This window comes from Colobus angolensis, unplaced genomic scaffold, assembly GCF_000951035.1.
Source record: "Colobus angolensis palliatus isolate OR3802 unplaced genomic scaffold, Cang.pa_1.0 Scaffold417, whole genome shotgun sequence".
Classification (NCBI taxonomy): Eukaryota; Metazoa; Chordata; class Mammalia; order Primates; family Cercopithecidae; genus Colobus; species Colobus angolensis.
In genome coordinates, this window is record NW_012117566.1 from 430959 (window position 1) to 450083 (window position 19125).

Sequence of the window (19125 nt, forward strand, 5' to 3'; positions counted from 1 at the left end):
TCTCGGCCTCCCAAAGTGCTGGGATTACAGGCTTGAGCCACCACGCCCGGCCAATAAGTATTTTCTTAATCCTACTCTGCATAGAGGTAATGGAGAACACAGATGGAACCTCAACATTACATATTCTCCATGTAAACCCCAGCTTTCCCCAATAGGAATCTTGAGTATCCACATCCTTCCATGTTCAACAGCCACAATGGGAACATTTTTAATAGTGCAGATCATAAATTCATGGTAAGAATTCTGCATGGCATATAAGAAGTCATGATATTGAGAATGTAGAGAAGGCTCTAGTACATAGGAAAGAAATATTCTGCATAGACCTTTGACTATCATCAGAATTTTAAAAAGTAGTTAAACTCATTAGTAAGGAAAAACACAAGTAGAGAAGTAAAGGTCTGCAAATACTAAATGCATGAGACTCCAGAAGAAAGAGTGGACAAAGCTCTTGATCTGAGACATGTGTAGCTGAAAAAAAAAAAAAAAAATTCCTCTTTCTCCTCCTTCTCTTGGAATCCTTTTCAGATGAAATTCTCTAAACAAGTTAACACTTGCATCTTGAGAAAACTGCCTTAAACACGTCAGCACCTCCTTCTTACCTGCTAGCATCACACTCACAGACAGAAGGATCAAGACCAAAAAGTCCACCCATTTCTTTCCTTTATAACAGAAGAGATTCAACAACAATGTACTGCTCCATGGATGTAAAAATATGTTTCTCCTTTCCTGTCCTCAGGTGCCCTCCCCTGCCACAAACACCAGCAATTTCTGCTACAGTAATGAAAATATGGGCCACACTGTCCTGTCCCTACCAAACCCAAACAGAACAGGTCCTGTAACCACCCTTTAGTGCAAAGCTCTCATGAATGTATCTTGAAGCCCTCATACTTGATTCTGGCCTCACCTTAGAGTCACATGAGGCTCTTCATTAAAACAACATGGATGCTTCCACCCACAATAAACAGGAGCTGTGGGGAGGGCACAAGAGATTTCTGCCAACTGGCCGTGTGATACTAATGAGAAGCCTGGGCTGATAACCACTAAGCTAAGCATTGCCTCTCAAGCTTTAATGAACTTAAAAATCACTTGGTAATGTTGGTCCCACTCTACATAATGTGATTCTGCCGGTTTGGAAAGGGTCCATGGATGGGTGTTTCAAACAAGTCCCCTGTCAATCCTGATGTTGCTCCCCCAGGGCTCATCATTAGCATTAGTTAGAGAAAGTGGGCACAGCACAGAGTCCCTTACACTCAGCACTCTTGTCACAACACAAATACTTCTGGTACAAATGAAGACAACTACACTCTATCTTGAAGTTTTATATTATTTGCTGGCTCTTTAAAGTTTACAGAGGAAACAGAAGGCAGCAATGTTGGAATAAGTCTGCATTTGGAAAACAACATGTACATATGTAGTAATGCAATAATTATTAAGCAGGTACTATGTGCTCAAGAGTATAATACAGAGCACTGTGCTGGGCCTAACACATTGGAAGTTGATACTAGTGTTCAATAAGTCTCAGAATTTAGGTAAAGGGCCCAGCATTATTACTTCTTCCTCTTTTTTCTCTGTCATTGATTTTTTAAAAAATGTACAGAATAAAGCTAAATATAGACAGAGGAGCGGGCATACAAAGAGTTTAAGAAATGTTTTTCTATTTATATTTACTTGTCTGTGATTTGTGGAGCAACTACTAGAACTGCAGGAATAGAAAACACGTTGCTAAATGGAATGTTTCTGTAAGCACTGGTTTTAATACAAAATTTTAAGAAATAAGATCTTAAAATGTATAGTTTATTTTTCTTATTTATCTGCTTTTGGGTTGCAGGAAATTGTAAGCACCAGCTCTAGAAAGGCAGAAGGATTTACCGGCCAAAACTCTGACCTTTATACAACAGTTCTGAAAGGCAAGACTCCAGAGTGGGCCAGACCTAAAGAAGGCCTTCAAAAAGGGTGAATCTGAACAGAAATGGGGCAGGGAAAGGACCCTATGTAGAATTCTGTTCTCTACGCCACTGGGGTATTTCCAGTTCTGTTTTTCCTAAGCTTACCTAAGAAAAACTTAAATCTCAGCGTTTATGTAACTTTAATCTATTTTTGCCACTGCTCTGTCAATTTTATAACTATACTATCAAGCAATTTAAATGACTTTTTAAAAGTTTTCTGGAATAATTTTATTAGAAGATAAATATGTATTCTCAACAAAGTAAAAGATACACAAATAACAATAACTCTTCAGTCCATAAATATCCCTTCAGGTGATGACCTCAGAAGACACAATAATGTGAAAAGAAGTGGCCCAAGTTTTTTTTTTTTTTGAGACGGAGTTTCATTCTTGTTGCCTAGGCTGGAATGCAATAGCATGATCTTGGCTAACCGCAACCTCTGCCTCCTGGGTTCAAGCGATTCTCCTCCTCAGTAGCTGGAATTGCAAGCATGCACCTCCACGCCTAGCTATTTTTTTTTGTATTTTTAGCGGAGATGGGGTTTCTCCATGTTGTTCAGGCTGATCTCGAACTCCCGATCTCAGGTGATCCACCCGCCTCAGCCTCCTGAAGTGCTGGGATTACAGGCATGAGCCACCGTGCCCGTCTGAAGAGGCCAAAGTTTTATTTTGCTCTGCACACATCCATTCACCGTACCAACCATATGTTGTTTAATTCAACCATGTGTCCAGTTGCTAGTCTAGACCAAAAGTTTCTGGATGGTAGGGACCATGACTGCTTCATCTATTTTTTGAATGACCTTATGAAATGGAAGCAATTAGTTTATCTTTTGAGTCACCAGACCTCCTCTTTGTCTTTCACCAAAGTAACAGGAAACTAGAGAAACTCTCAACTGGGTAAAAACCAAAGTTATCTCTTATATGAGGGGAGAAAAAAAACACAGAATGATCCATTTCTCTTACACTGAGACACAAGCAGAATTAACCACTCTTGTCAGCCTGACACAATTCTGCCCTGGACATCCTCAAATGTCTCAAAGACATCTAGGTGATTGTGAGAAGGTTCTTAGTGACCCTGGGCTGATGGCCCAATGATAAGCCAGGCTGAGAGAAATTCATGCTGATTCTAAATAGAAAATGGAACTGCCTTGGTGGAGCTCCAGCTGATTTGCTAGCTTTTGGGTAAGAAGAACAACAATACTCAACTCTAGTGTCATATTTTACAGGTAGCTATAGTTGTGGTCATGGCTCTGGATACTTTATGGCCTTGATCTCTCACTAAGATGCTTGTTTACACTTACAGATTCTGTCATCAGATTCTATTTACACCTGGAGTCTCTCACATAACTGTAGCAGTCACTGAACAAGATCTGAAAAGCTTAAAGAGCCACACTCTCAAATGGGGGCTTTAAGATTTCTACGCTGACATCTCACAATACAGACAATGCCTTCTGTTGGTTTTCAATACATTCTCAATTCAAAGTCTTCTGGCCCTGTCTTGTAAATCCCAGGCAGAGGCCAGACCTTATGTGCAGATTCTAGGTGGGATCAACCTGGCTCTGCATCCTTGGGTGTTACAGCAAACAGTACAATCAACAGAGAGTTCCCCTATAGAGGCTGCTCTGACACATTCTAAATAATATGTCTAACTAAAAGAAAAAACTGAGGCAACATGAATATAAGTAGAGAGTTCATCTGGGCCAAGCTTGAGGACTATAACCTTGGAGCGAAAATACATCTTTCAAAGACTGAACAAATAAGAAACTGAATCCCTCAACAGACCAATAACAAGTGCCAAAATTGAATTGGTTTTAAATGGCCAGCCAACCACAAATAAAAAAGAACCAGACAAATTTGCAGATGAATTCTACCAAATGTACAAAGAAGAGCTGGTAACACTTCTAATATTATTTCAAAATATTGAGAAAAAGGGACTTATTTTTCAACTCATTATATAAAAACAGCATCATTGTGATACCAAAACCGTTAAGAGACACAACAACAACAAAAAAAACTTTAGGCCAATATCCCTGAGGAGCACTGATGTGAAAAACTTCAAAAAAATACTGGAGAGCCGAATCCAGCAGCACATCAAAAAACTTATCTACCACTATCAAGTCGGCTTCATCCCTGGGATGCAAGGCTGGTTCAACATATGCAAATCAATAAATGTAATCCATCACATAAAGAGAACAAAAGACAAAAACACATAATTATCTGGAGAGGAGTCAGCTTGGGGAGGCCGCCGCAGCGGCGCGAGGGTGCGAGGAGGCCCAAGGCCTGCCAGGGTGCGAGGAGGCCCAAGACCTGCCCGAGGCGGGTCGCGGGGTGGGCGGGCGAACTGAGGGCAAGGAGGCATCTGCTTGCGCGGTGCAGCCCTGACCGAGCCATTGTTGGGGGAGGGGGTGCTGCCTAGGGCCGTGGAGCAGGGTGCTAGAGAAGGCGCCAGAGGCAGCAGAGAGGAGCGAAGGCGCCCCATGGGAAACACGCTGACCTACTGCGTGTCCCCCAATACCAGACTCAAGCTGGGCAGGTGCGAGGGGTCTGAGGTGTACTGCGCATCCGACATCTACTAGGGGGCATCCGGGGTGGGGATGCGGTGGCGGTAGCTCCGGCTGCTGTGGAGCCTGCCAAGTTGGATTACGGGAGCGGGCGAGGGCCACCACCTGCAGCACGTCAGCGACCGCGAGATGCCCGAAGATTTAGCTTTGGAGTCAAACCCTTCTGACCATCCGAGGGCAAGCACAATTTTCCTGAGCAAATATCAAACCGATGTGCGAGAAAAGAGGAAAAGCAACCACTTAAATCATGTATCTCCAGGACAGCTTACTAAAAAGTACAGCTCATGTTCAACAATATTTCTAGATGACAGAACAGTCAGCCAACCTAATCTTAGAACCACAGTAAAATGTGTGACCTCAGAAATATATTACCACGTAAAGAACAGAGATGCAAACAGATCCCTGGATATTTCTGATGAGAGATCACATCCACTCACACGAGAAAAAGTTCCACAGGAATACTTTAAGCATGATCCTGAGCACAAGTTTATTTACAGATTTGTTCCTATTCTTTTTAGTGCTGCGCAGCTAACAGCTGAATGTACAGCAGTAACTTTGGTTTACCTAGAAAAGTTTTTAACTTATGCTGAAATCAACATTTGTCCCACTAACTGGAAAACGATTGTTCTGGGAGCCGTTCTTCTTGCCTCCAAGGTTTCGGATGATCAGGCTGTATGGAATATGGCCAGATCCTCAAGGACATTACAGTTGAGGACATGAATGAAATGGAAAGGCATTTTTCGGAGCTTCTTCAGTTTAATATTAATGTTCCTGCCAGGTTTGTGCCAAACACTACTTTGACCTTCTCTCCTAAGCAGATGACAACAACCTGAATTTTCTATTTTCTCCTCTTGGCAAAGAAAGAGCATGGAACCTAGAGGCTATTTCTAGATTATATGAAGACAAAGACTGGTGTGGAGCAGCTACACGAAGGTCTTCCAGCGCTGATAACTTCATTGGTATTCAGCACTCTAAAGCCATCCTCTCTTAAAGGGAGAAATGAGGGGTTATAATGTCATGCGACCTTCATCTACAAACATTGGAGAAATATCACCTTTCCTGCTCAAAAACCAGCAAAAGTAGTGTTTTCATCAAAAGAAAAGAGCTTAAATTCAAGAGACTCATGGACAACAAAGATCATACTCCATAGAAAAGAATGGGACCTTGTCAATGCAACAAAACACTCTTCTGTCCTTTTTAATGTTTAAAAAAACCACTCCAAAATGAAGGCTCCCATCCCACACACAGATATTTGCTTACGGTGTGGGCCGACAGCTGTGACCTATGTAAGGTTTTTTTAAACAATAGTTTAAATTTTTAGACTTTAAAGACACTTAACCATATAACTTTTATGTTTCTTCCAGTTTTTCTCCCCCTGCGCATTTTGCTGCATATCCCTTTAGGATCAATGCAGTGTTACCATTAAAACAAGGGACTCTAACTAAAGCCACTTAAGAGCAGACTGCAGCATCATTAGGGATTCAAGGGTTCTTCCTCTCTACTGTTACCACTGAAGCTGCTAGTCATTGGCAATCATTTTAAACCAAAAAGCTGATGGATAACATTTGTCATTCATATTCTTTGCAAGCATTACTTTAGCATCTTAGCATGTTTGGGGTCATTAAACAGAGGGAGTATCGGTTATTCATATCTACTTCTATTGGGGTCCATGTTGCATTTCTTGTGAACTATAAATGGTGCTTCTCGTTTTCTGATAATTTTTATCTTGTTAAATAAACGTATTAAAAGATAATTCATAATGCCAACCAACATGGTGGTTCAGTGACAGTGAAAAAAAAGTATAGCAGTTTTAAACTTTAATATAGTTTGGGCCCTCCAAGGCACTGCAGCATGAGTATAAATGCTATAAACCTTTGAAAAACATCGTTTGAGAGTTTTGTTTTGTTTTTTTTCTTTACGAGATGGGGGTCTTGCTGTGTTGCCCAGGCTGGAATGCGGTGGCTATTCATGGGTGCAGTCATGGTGCACTGCAGCCTAGAATTTCCTGGCTTCGGGCCATCCTCTAGCTTTGGCCACACGAGTGACCGAGACTGCAGGTGCACCCGGCATTTCTCTCCTGAATGTTAGGCATTTGATTTTTTGTTTCAGTCACTCTTGAAGATAGCAGACATTGACTGAAGCAAAAAATTAAAAGCTTTATATTCAAAATTCTCAAAATGAAGCTGGGTGTGGTGGTGCATGCCTGAGGTTCCAGCTACTTGGGGGCTGGGGCTGGAGGACTGCTTGGGGTCAGGTATTGGAGGGTGCAGTGTACTGTGATGGTGCCTATAGAAATAGCTACTGCACTTCAACCTGGACAACATATCAGGACCCCATCTCTTAGAAAAATGCAAAATTAAATGCAAAAGAAATGTGCTGGGCATAGTGATTCATGCCTATTATCTCAGTACTTTGGGAGGCTGAGGTGGGAGGATTACTTGAACGCAGCAGTTCGAGAACAGTCTACTCAACACAGTGAAATCTTGTCTGTAAAATAATAATAATAATAAATAAAAATAATTAGCTGGATATGGTGGCATCTGTCTGTAGTCCAAGCTACTCTGGAGACTGAGGTGGGAGGATCACTTGGGCCTCGGGGGTCAAGGCTGCAGTGGACCAAGGTCATGCCACTGCACTCCAGCCTGGGTGACATCCAGATCCCGTTTCAAAAGAAGGAAAAGAAAAACATTCAGGCAAGGTTTTGTGAAGGTTTGTAGCATTTATACTTCTACAAGTATCAAAGCTTACAATTACGTTAAACATTTGGAATATCTTGTATCTCCATAAAATGTCCTTCTCTTTTTAAAAGGGGTTACTTGCAGAGCTGTGCTCTATATGCATTGATCACTGAAGTTTCTTTAATGTAAAGGAAGATTTTGAAGAGCAGTGTTAATTAATATGTAATAAAAACAATTGGACCCTAATGATAGAAGGTGATATGAACAGCTGTTTTGTCATCCTACATGCTACCAAGCTGTAGGTGTCCCATTAAATCCTGCCATTTAAGAAATAACTCACATAACCCTTAGGAACACTTATTTCAGACTTTAAAAGGAAAGGAAAAAATAATTTTAGGAGACTGATAATGTCATCTAAATTTGAAAAACTAAAAGGAGATCAGTGTTCTCAACTATGTGAAATCTATTTCTCCTACTTTCTCAAATCTAATCCTAGGAACCTTGCTCATAAACAAAGCATTTCTGGGCCAGGAATACTTCCTCCACTATAGCAATGCTTCACATCATATTGTGATACAATTTCCATCATTTTTAAAGGACAGATAAATACATGTTAAATAATGATATAAAAATATTACAATCTACCACCTCAAAAAAAAAAAAACGAAAAACAAAACATTGTTGATGGAGTTCAGAGCTTGGAGATTCAAGTATTAATAGCCATTTTATTTTAAAAAGAATGTTACAATTTATGTGGTTTTTATTTCTCATGCTTACATTAAAAGCTAATAAACTCTTTTAATTTAAAAAAAAAACATAATTATCTCAATAGAAAAAAAGCCTTTGATAAAATTCAGCATCCCTTCATGTTAAAAACCAGTGGAACAGAACAGAGACCTCAGAAATTAACACCACACATTTACAACCATCTGACCTTCGACAAACCTGACAAAAGCAATGGGGAAAGGATCTTCTACTAAGTAAATGGTGCTGGGGAAACTGGCTAGCCATATGCAGAAAACTGAAACTGGACCCCTTCCTTATAAAATTATACAAAAATTAACTGAAGATGGGTTAAACACTTAAATGTTTAACCATAAAAACCCTAAATGAAAACCTAGGCAATACCATTCAGGACAAAAGCATGGGAAAGACTTCATGACAAAAACACCAAAAGCAATTGCAACAAAAGCCAAAATTTGACAAATGGGATCTAATTAAACTAAAGAGCTTCTGCACAGCAAAAGAAACTATCATCAGAGTGAACAGACAACCGAACAGGAGAAAATTTTTGCAATCTACCCATCTGACAAAGTCTAATATCCAGAAAAAAACTTATACAAATTTAAAAGAAAAAATAACTCCATCACAAAGTGGGCAAAACATGAAAAGACACTTCTCAAAAGAAGATGTTTACGTGGCCAACAAATATATGAAAAAACACTCAGCTGGGCATGGTGGCTAATGCCTGTAATCTCAGCACTTTGGGAAGCCGAGGCGGCTGGATCACCTGAGGTTAGGAGTTCGAGACCAGCTTGGCCAACATGGAGAAACCTGTCTCTACTAAAAATACAAAATTAGCCAGGCGTGGTGGCAGATGCCTGTAATCCCAGCTACTTGGGAGGCTGAGGCAGGAGATTCACTTGAACCCAGGAGACAGAGGTTGCAGTGAGCCAAGATCACGCTATTGCACTCCAGCCTGGGCAAAAGAGCGAAACTCCATCTCAAAGAAAGAAAGGAAGGAAGGAAGGAAAGAAAGAAGGAAAGAAGGAAAGAAAGAAGGAAAGAAGGAAAGAAAGAAAGAAAAAGAAATCTCAACATCACTGATCATCAGGGAAATGCAAATCAAAACCACAGTGAGATACATCTCACACCAGTCAGAATGGTAAACAATAAAAAGTCGAGAAGCAGATGCTGGTGAGGCTGTGGAGAAATAGAACACATTTACACTGTTGGTGGGAAGGCAAATTAACCATTGTGGAAGACAGTATGGTCATTCCTCAAGGATCTAGACCAGAAATACCATTTGATCCAGCAATCCCATTACTGAGTATATACCCAAAGGAATATAAACCATTCTACTATAAAGACACATGCACGCGCATGTTTACTGCAGCACTAGTTACAATAACAAAGACATGGAACCAACCCAAATGCCCATCAATGATAGAGTGGATAAAGAAAATGTGGTACATATATGCCATGGAATACTATGCAGCCATCAAAAGGAATGAGATCATGTCCTCTGCAGGAACATGAATGAAGCTAAAAGCCAGCATCCTCAGCAAACTAACACAGGAACAGAAAACCAAACATTGCATGCTCTCATTCATAAGTGGGAGCTGAAAAATGAGAACACATGGACACAGAGAGTGAAACTATACACACCAGGAGCTGTTGAGGGGTGAATGGTGAGGAGACAGAATTTAGAGGATGGGTGAATAGGCGCACCAAATCACCATGGCACACATACCTATGTAACAAACCTGCATGTTCTGCACGTGTATCCCCCTGCTTTTTCAGAAGAAATTTTTTAAAACAGTAAAAATAATGTTACTCATCACATAAACCAAAACTAAAGACAAAAACCACAGGATTATTTCAATAGATGCTAAAAAAGCCTTCAATATAATTTACTATCCTTCATGTTCAAACCCTCAACAAACTAGGCACTGCAGGCACATACTTCAAAATAATGAGTCATCTTTGACAAACTTACAGCCAACATACTAAATGGACACAAGTGGGAAGCATTCCTCCTTGAAAACTGGCACAAGACAAGGATGCCTTCCCTCAAAACTCCTATTCGACATAGAATTGGTACAGTCTCAGCAGAAAACCTCTCTAAACTGATAAGCAACTTCAGCAAAGTTTCAGGATACTAAATCAGTAGCATCGCTGTACATCAACATCCAAGCCAAAAGTCAAATCAAAAACATAATGCCATTCACAATTGCCACATACACACACATAAACATCTAGGAATACAGCTAACTAGGAATGTGAAAGATCTCTATGACAAGATGACCAAACACTGCTTAAAGAAGGGAGAGATGGCCGGGCGCGGTGGCTCAAGCCTGTAATCCCAGCACTTTGGGAGGCCAAGACGGGCGGATCACGAGGTCAGGAGATCGAGACCATCCTGGCTAACACGGTGAAACCCCGTCTCTACTAAAAAAAAAAAAAAAAAAAAAACTAGCCGGGCGATTTGGCGGGCGCCTGTAGTCCCAGCTACTCGGGAGGCTGAGGCAGGAGAATGGCGTAAACCTATGAGGCGGAGCTTGCAGTGAGCTGAGATCCGGCCACTGCACTCCAGCCTGGGCGGCAGAGCGAGACTCCGTCTCAAAAAATAAAAATAAAAAAAAAAAAAAAAAAGAAGGGAGAGATGACACAAACTAATGAAAAACCATTTTAGGCTCATGGATAGAAAAGATTAATATCATTAAAATGTCAAAACTACCCAAAGAAATTTACTGACTTAATGCTATTCCTAACAAATTACCAAAAACATTATTAACAGAACTAAAAATTAACTTATATGGAACTAAAATGAGCCCGAATAGCCAAGGCAATTTTAAGCAAAAAGAAGAAAGCTGGAAGCATTACATTACCCCTCTTCAAACTACACTAAAGGGCTACAGTAATCAAAGCAGCATAATACTGATACAAAAAGAGATGCATACAAAAATGCAACAGAATAGAGAGCCCAGAAATAATGCCACACACCTCCAACTATCTGATCTTTGACAAAGCTGACAAGAGGAACGTGGGAAGAATTCCCTATTTAATAAATGGTGCTGGAATAAGCTGGGAGCGGTGGCTCATATCTGTAATCCCAGCATTTTGGGAGGCTGAGGCGGGTGGATCACTTAAGGTAAGAAGATCGATACCAGCCTGGCCAACGTGGTGAAACCCTGCCTCTACTAAAAATACAAAAATTAGCTGGGTGTGGTGGCACATGCCTGTAATTCTAGCACTTTGGGAGTCCAAGGCAGGTGGACCACTTGAGGTCAGGAGTTCCAGGCCAGCCTGGCCAATACAGGAAAACTTCATCTCTACCGAGAATACAAGAATTAGCAGGGCGTGGTGGTGCATGTCTGTAGTTCCAGCTGCTCAAGAGGCTGAGGCATGAGAATTGCTTGAACCCATGAGGCAGAGGCTGCAGTGAGTCAAGATCATGCCACTGAACTCCAGCCTGGGTCACAGAGTGAGACTGTCTCAAAAGAAAAAAATAGTCATTAACAGATACTGGCAAGGTTGAAGACAAAAGGGAATGCTTATACACTGTTGGTGGGAGTGTAAATTAGTTCAATCATTGTGAAAAGCAGTGTTGCAATTCCTCACAGAACTAAAAACAGAATTACCATTGGACCCAGCAATCTCTTAATTGGGTATATATTCAAAGAAATATAAATTATTCTACCATAAAGTCACATGCACATGCATGTTCATTTCAGCACTGTTCACAATAACAAAGACATGGAATAAACCTAAATGTCTATCAGTGGTAGCCTAGATTGAAAAAAATATGGTATGGTCAGACAACAGAGCTCATTCTTGTAATCCCAGCACTTTGGGAGGCTGAGGCAGGTGGATTACCTTAGCTCAAGAGTTCAAGACGAGCCTGGGCAGCATGGCAAAACCTCATCTCTACAAAATATGAAAAAAATTAGTCAGACGTGGTAGTGTGTGCCTGTAGTCCCAGTTACTTAATGGGCTGAGGTAGGAAGACCCCTTGAGCCTTGGAGGTTGAGGCTGAAGTGAGCCACGACTGCACCACTGCACTTCAGCCTGTGTGACACAGTGAGACACTGTCTTCAAAAACAATAAAGAATAAAAACAAAATATGGTATATAAACATCATGGAAGATTATGTGGCCATAAAACACCACCAAGATTAAGATCTCTGCAGCAACAGGGATGGTGCTGGAGACCATTAGCCTTAGAAAACTAATGCAGAAACACAAAACCAAATCCATGTTATCATTTGTAAGTAAGAGCTAAATAATAAGAACACATGGACACAAAGGAGGAACGGTCACAGGGGCCTAGTTGAGAATGGAGGATGAAAGGACAAAGAGGATCAGAAAAAAATACCTCTTTGCTGCTATGCTTAGTACCTCAGTGACCAAATCATCTACACCAAACCCCCATGACACAATTTTACCCATAAACAACCCTGCACACGTACACATGTAGAAAAAGAATGGGTGGGGAAGAATGCAATGTAACTGGATTGTTTGTTCTGCAGATAGTGGCCCAGGTAGGGCTGTACTCTGATTTACTTCTGGGTCCATGCAGGCAAATGAGATTAAGAACAGGTGGTCCAGGACCCTAGGCTGGTGGAGAAAACAGGTTGCTGCTGCAGATTCACTGTCTGGGGGTTGGGATATGCCAGGAGACTTGTAGACACTTTTGTGGGTTTTGGGCAAGAAGTACTAGGATCCACAATGCTGTGGTGAAATTCCCAAGGGTGATGACTAGTCCTGAGAGGTGTGTGGACATGTCAATGTCTAGTGGGTATGTCTGTGAGTGGGTCAGAATCCTGTGGTGACAGCTGTGGGAAAAGGGAGTCTATCATCAGAGTTCCTTTCCTCTAAGTTTTCATCCTCTCTTACCCTAGGAGGAGACCTGGAATCACACAACAATGAAAGGCTCTGTCTTCCTTTACACAGAGAACAGAGCCTCCCATTGCAAGACACCAAGAGTTCCATTCCAGGCCAGGTCTCCGTGATATCTTTCTACTAGCACCAAATCTGTAGAGTTTGCTGAACACCAAGCAATTCTCTAGCACCAATTCAATGTCTAACATTTGAATTCTGACACCATGCAGAGTCAGCAAAGACCCTGATTCAGGGCTTAGTCTCATAACATTGCCCTCATTGCAGTTGCCAGTCACAAACCCCATAGGCCCATCTATGCTTCTGAGCTACTGTTTAAAAACTGAGGACTCCTGTGACCTTCCTCAAGTTTAATAATTTGATGGAACTACTCACAGAACTCAGCAAAACACTAGAGTTATGTTTACCGATTCTAAAAGATACAACTCAGGAAAAATCAAATAGAAGAAATGTATGGAACAAAAAGAAGAGGTGGGGAAAGATGAAACATATCGATAACCCTGGTAAATAGCTGTGACTAATAAAATTTTTCATCCTTTGTGTTCTCCAGGAACAGCTTATGGAAACACTCTTCCACTATGAATTACATGGTGTTCTCTTTTCTTTTTTATCACATAGCCAGACACAGACTCTGTCAATGATATATTGAACTAAAGCAACTCGATTTTGAATAGGGGCTGAGTAAAATATGGCTGCAACCCACCAGGCTGCATTCCCAGATGGTTAGGCATTCTAAGTCACAAGATGAGATAGGAGGTCAGCACAAGATACAGGTCATAAACAGCTAGATGATAAAACAGCTTGCAGTAAAGAAGTAAAAGTCACCAAAACCAAGATGTTGATGAGAGTGTCCTCTGGTCATCCTCACTGCTACACTCCCACCAGTGCCACGACAGTTTACAAATGCCACGGCAACACCAGGAAGTTACATCATAATGGTCTAAACAGGAGAGGCATAAATATTCCACCCCTTGTTTACCATAAATCTAAGAAGTAACTATAAAAATGGGCAACCAGCCTATGGAGAAAGCCATTCTCTTATTTCTTCACTTTCTTAATAAATTTACAGGCTGGGTGCAGTGGCTCACGCCTGTAATCCCAGCACTTTGGGAGGCTGAGACGGGTGGATCACCTGAGGTTGGGAGTTTGAGACCAGCCTGACCAACATGGAGAAACCCGGTCTCTACTAAAAATACAAAATTAGCTGGGTGTGGTGGCCCATGCCTGTAATCCCAGCTACTCGGGAGGCTGAGGCAGGATAATCACTTGAACTCAGGAGGCAGAGGTTGCGGTGAGCCGAGATCGCACCATTGCACTCCGGCCTGGGCAACAAGAGCGAAACTCCATCTCAAAAAATAAATAAATAAATAAATTTGCTTTCACTTTACTCTATAGACTCGCCCTGAATTCTTTCTTGAGTAAGATCCAAGAACCGTCTCTTGGGGTATGGGTCAGGACTTCTTTCCGGTAACATTTTTCTGGCAACCACAAGGGACTATATTGAAGAGACCTCTGACCCAAAGGAAAACCATCTGTGTGCACTAACGGCTGACTCCGAGTGAGTAGGGTGCATATACCTGAGTAAAGCATGGGATTGGGTTAGGGGCCCGACTTAGGGGAATTACAGTCTCTCCTAAAGCAGAGTGGGTTAAAGGCTCCTCTTAATAAAAGGCAAGGATGCTTGACTGAACTTGGATTCGAGGCCCAACTTAGGAAGGTTATAGTCCTTGCTAAGATTTAGAAGGTTAGACACCCCTCTCAGTAAAGTCCCTCTCAGCTAAGAACTGGTTTGGTACTATGGGATGTTAATTGCTATTCTTTCTTGATTAAGCTGTCTTGCACTCTTTGCTGGTAGATATGGGTGACAGAATTAGGCATCTACAGGACCACGGAACATGGGGAGCTTTTTCCTCTCCAAAAGGGACAACTTGAGAGCTGACGGGACTGCTGGAAAGATCCTTTTCCTACCGACAAGCAGCCACCTGAGCTTTTCACTGTCGCTGCAGTTGGTGGGTCTTTCTCCAGCCTCCCTGAACTCTTTGCCTTCCCTACTCCGCCACAGGCAATGCTTTTTTCTCTCCTTTCCCTTTATTATCTTTTCCATTACTCAGGGTGACCGTCTTGCCCAGAGGCCACAAGTTGAAACTCCTGATTGGAGGTTGAATTAATGATAATAGGGCCCAACTGGGGGCAAGTTTGAGGCTTGTCAGTTTGATATTGATTGCCAAGTAGAGAGGTAATCAATGTCAAAAAATATGTGTTTTGTCACACATATTTTGCTCTGGCCAAAATGAAAAAAGATAATTTTCCTCTGTGTTGTGGCTTGGCCCCCAGTGCTGTGGGGCAGCCAGCCATGTCACTAGGGCCACTCAGGGAAAAGGAACCCAGAAGCTTGGCATGCTGGCAGAAGGGTACAAATTTCTTACCAAACAGAATTCTGGCATCTCTCTATATATGCAAACTCATTGAATGAATGGCAAAAATCACTGTTTATCTCCCCTGTAAAGTTGTAATTGGAAAATGCATTTGTGATACTCGTCTTAAGACATAACAAATCTGTTGTGCTTTGTGCTATAAATGTCTTTCTGTATTGTTCTGTCATTAAGAGGGGGTACCTCAGGAGAGAATGCTGGCTTAGGACCTCAAAGTTTCAAGATGGCCCAGCAAGCTGGTCAGTCATGTCCTTGGAAGACTGACCTTGTAACCATGTGACAGTACTTTCTCCACCATCACAATGGTGGCCCAGGTTCAGGGCTCAATTTCCAGCTTAGGGAATGAGTACTTTCTTGTTTGATATTTCGGTGACCTTTAATCATTTTTTGATTCTCTTCCCCTCTAGGAACCGTGTTAAGTTCTCCTTTCTCAGAATACCTGTGAGGTTGCTTTTGGTAAAGTTCAAAAGCCAGAGATATTGGCCGTTTGACCTGATTAAAGTCTGGTAATAAGAAATTTAAAAGAGCACTATGCTTAAAAGTCAGTCTTAATTTAAAACAGATATTCAAGCTCTAACAGCCTGTGTGTAGGAGGAGCGTGGCAAGATGGGATGGCTGCGGGGGTTGTGGGGAGTGTTGGAACTGTTGAGCATCCTAATTATACTGTGGGTTACAGAAACCTAGAGATATGTTAGAATTCATAGAACTGTACACCCCCCAAAAGTCCTTTTTACTGCATAATTTTATTACGCAGTAAAATGTCAAACAGATTGAATATGTTCCATTTTATTGTGCTTGACCTAACACTCCTTGGGAAAAACAGAGGAGGTACCACAGACCCTGTTTGGGAAACACCCTTTTCTCCTCAGGAAACCCCATGAATTGCAAGTGGATAAGTCTCTCTCAAAATCTGAGGTTCTGTTCTGTTTTGCATTCATTATCTGACATTTTTGTACTTTTGGGGTTATCAGAAATTATTTCACATATGAAAGAATTTTGATATGTAATAATTGGATAAGAAATATACTTTTGAGGATGGCTAATAGCAGTTATGGGGAAATAGCTCTTCACATTTGAATCAGAGAAACATACCCTTGACCACATAAAAAGTATGGGGATGTCCCCACACCCAACTGAAAAATAAGATTTCCATGGGAATAAACGGATTGTTTTTTGGATCCATTTAAAAATGGATCTGATTTTAAAATGGAACCCTTAGTTTTGGAGGATCTGTTTTGCCTTCCAGCTGCCTTACTTTTTAGGCTGTAAGAACTACATGTTTTCCTGGTCCTGGGATCTACCCTGAAGCTAGTAATTCAATTAAGAAACTGACAAAGGAAAAACCTTACAACTACTGAATCTTTTGTCTGTATATTTCTATGTTGTGTGTGTGATATAAAAGAGCTCTGATTAATTGGTTTAAAAACAATAAGAGCTTAAATCAAATATTTTGTCAGAAAAGTAAAAAGTGTAATGCCTTTTAGCAGATGTGACAAATAATCTTTTGGGAATTAAACAGTTTTAAAGATTATTGGAAAAATAAAATGTCTTCAAAATATAAACATTTGATCAAAATTATAGAGGTCAGATATTAGGTTTACCAACTACTTGAAGGTCACAAACTGCTTCTTTGACTTTTAAAAACTGTTCAATTTTCCTATCTTGAAGCCATTAGCTTCTAAATAAGGCCTGGGGACATATGGAATTAGTCATGTCCCCTTACTATACAAAGGTTATAAAGAAAAAAGGTTTTATATAAAGAAAAAAGGTTTTATATTAAAAAAAAATCCTGTATAGCAAATTCTTTTCCTAAAATAAAATGACTGGTTATTTAAAAAGAGGGATGTTTATGACAAATCAGAAAGTCCAAACATATTGTAGATAGTCTGCATAAGAAATGAAAGTATTCATGAAAGGGATTTTATACAAGAAATGTTATACAATTTAAAGGTGATTAGACTTTCTGAATACTTCATAAAATGCCACTAAAGCTCTTACTGTACAATTTGCCAGCTTTACAGCTAGGTAGGGCCTGGGGCACATGGAATCAGCTATACCTTGTAACTATTAACACACTGGAAAGAGTCAGACCTTATCTACACTTGTGCCTGGGTCCTAGACTCAACACCTAGTACATAACTAAAATCCCACTTACCACGGTTTTCACCATAGGTAAAAGTTACTAAGAATTAACATTGTAACATGGAATTTTGACTACTATAAAACAGTTTTACATGCAAGGTTCGCAAAGAAAATGAAATGTGTTTTTGATAAAAGTTTATAAAAATAGAAACGTAGATTTGTCTAGATTAAAAGGTTGTTTTAAATTAGAACAAAACTGAAAGTTTTAACCAACTGTGGATAAGTTTTGAACATTTAATTGTAAAAGAGATTCTGTGAGCACACTGACTAAAGTTACAGGGGTATTATCCAGTTTTCATATATATTGAACACTGTGATAAAAATGACAAGTTTCTCTTAAAGCTATGATCAACTCTTTAACAACAAAAAATGTGTAGTTATAAAAGTTTTATGAGAATAATACCTTATGGTCAAACATTAAAACTGGATAAATTTGTCTAAAGATTCATTAAGGCCAGGCGCAGTGGCTCACATTTGTAATCCCAGCACTTTGGGAAGCCGAGGCAGGTGGATCACGAGGTCAGGAGTTCAAGACCAGCCTCGCCAAGATGGTGAAACTCCCGTTTCTACTAAAAATACAAAAATTAGCCAGGCACAGTGGCAGGCACCTGTAATCCCAGCTACTCAGGAGGCTCAGGCAGGAAAATCACTTGACCCTGGGTGGCAGAGGTCCAGTGAGCCGAGATCAATCCATTGGGTTTGACATCACTAATACACAAATATAATGGTAAAATTTGGATCATTTAGTAAAAAATCATACAGGAAACGCTGTCAAATGTGAAATCATGTTTTACTCTTTTTGGACTATATTTGTATAAATATACTATTAGTATGTGTTTCAAAATTATAGGGCTGGGCAACATGGCTGATGTTTGTAATCCCAGCACTTTGGGATGCCAAGATGAGCAGATAGCTTGAGGTCAAGAGTTCAAGACCAGTCTGGTCAACTTGGTGAAACCCCCGTCTCTACTAAAAATACAAAAATTACCAGGCATAGTAGCATGCACCTGTAGTCTCAGTTGCTCAGGAGGCTGAGGCAGGACAATCGCTGGAACCCAGGAGGCAGAGGTTGCAGTGAGCCAAGATCGCACCACCGCACTCCAGCCTGAGCAAACGAGTGAGACTCCGTCTCAAAAAGGAAAAAAAAAGGGGAAATCGCTATAATTCTAATATGACTAAGTGTATGTTATTAATAATTACACTTTGGGAGGCTGAGGCGAGCGGGTCACCTGAGGTCAGGAGTTCAAGACCAGCCTGTCCAACATGGTGAAACCCGTCTCTATTAAAAATACAAAACTTAGCTGGGCATGATAGCAGGTGCCTATAATCTTAGCTAGTTGTGAGGCTGAGGCGGGAGAATCGCTTGAACCCGGGAGGCGGAGATTGCAGTGAGCCAAGATTGCGCCACCATACTCCAGCCTAGGAGACAGAGCAAGACTCAATCTCAAAAAATAATAATTATTATTATTATTACAATTGTTACCTAAAATCATTGTATGCCACAGAGCTAACCAAATTTCCTTGTCAATCATGTTCTTTTTTTCCTGTAACTGCCCTAAGACTTTGCCATCCAGACAATCATCTTGTGTCGATCCTCTTCAAAAGATGATTTGTAGTCAACTATAAGACACTGACAGAGGTTCTTAAATGCAAGTTTCTGATAACATTAGAAATTTGACATTAGAATAGAGGAAGTTCTTTTTAAATTAGCTAAGTGTAGAGGCATGCCTGTAATCCCAGCTACTC

The 19125-nt window shown here is 40.7% G+C and overlaps 1 protein-coding gene and 1 pseudogene across 1 annotated transcript in view; one reads left to right on the forward strand and one right to left on the reverse strand.

Annotated features, from left to right (window-relative positions):
* ZNF100 (zinc finger protein 100) overlaps positions 1-19125 on the reverse strand; it is a 49919-nt gene that overhangs the window by 27238 nt on the left and 3556 nt on the right. The gene's annotated exons all lie outside the window — the stretch shown is intronic.
* Positions 4423-5497, forward strand: LOC105522049 (annotated as a pseudogene).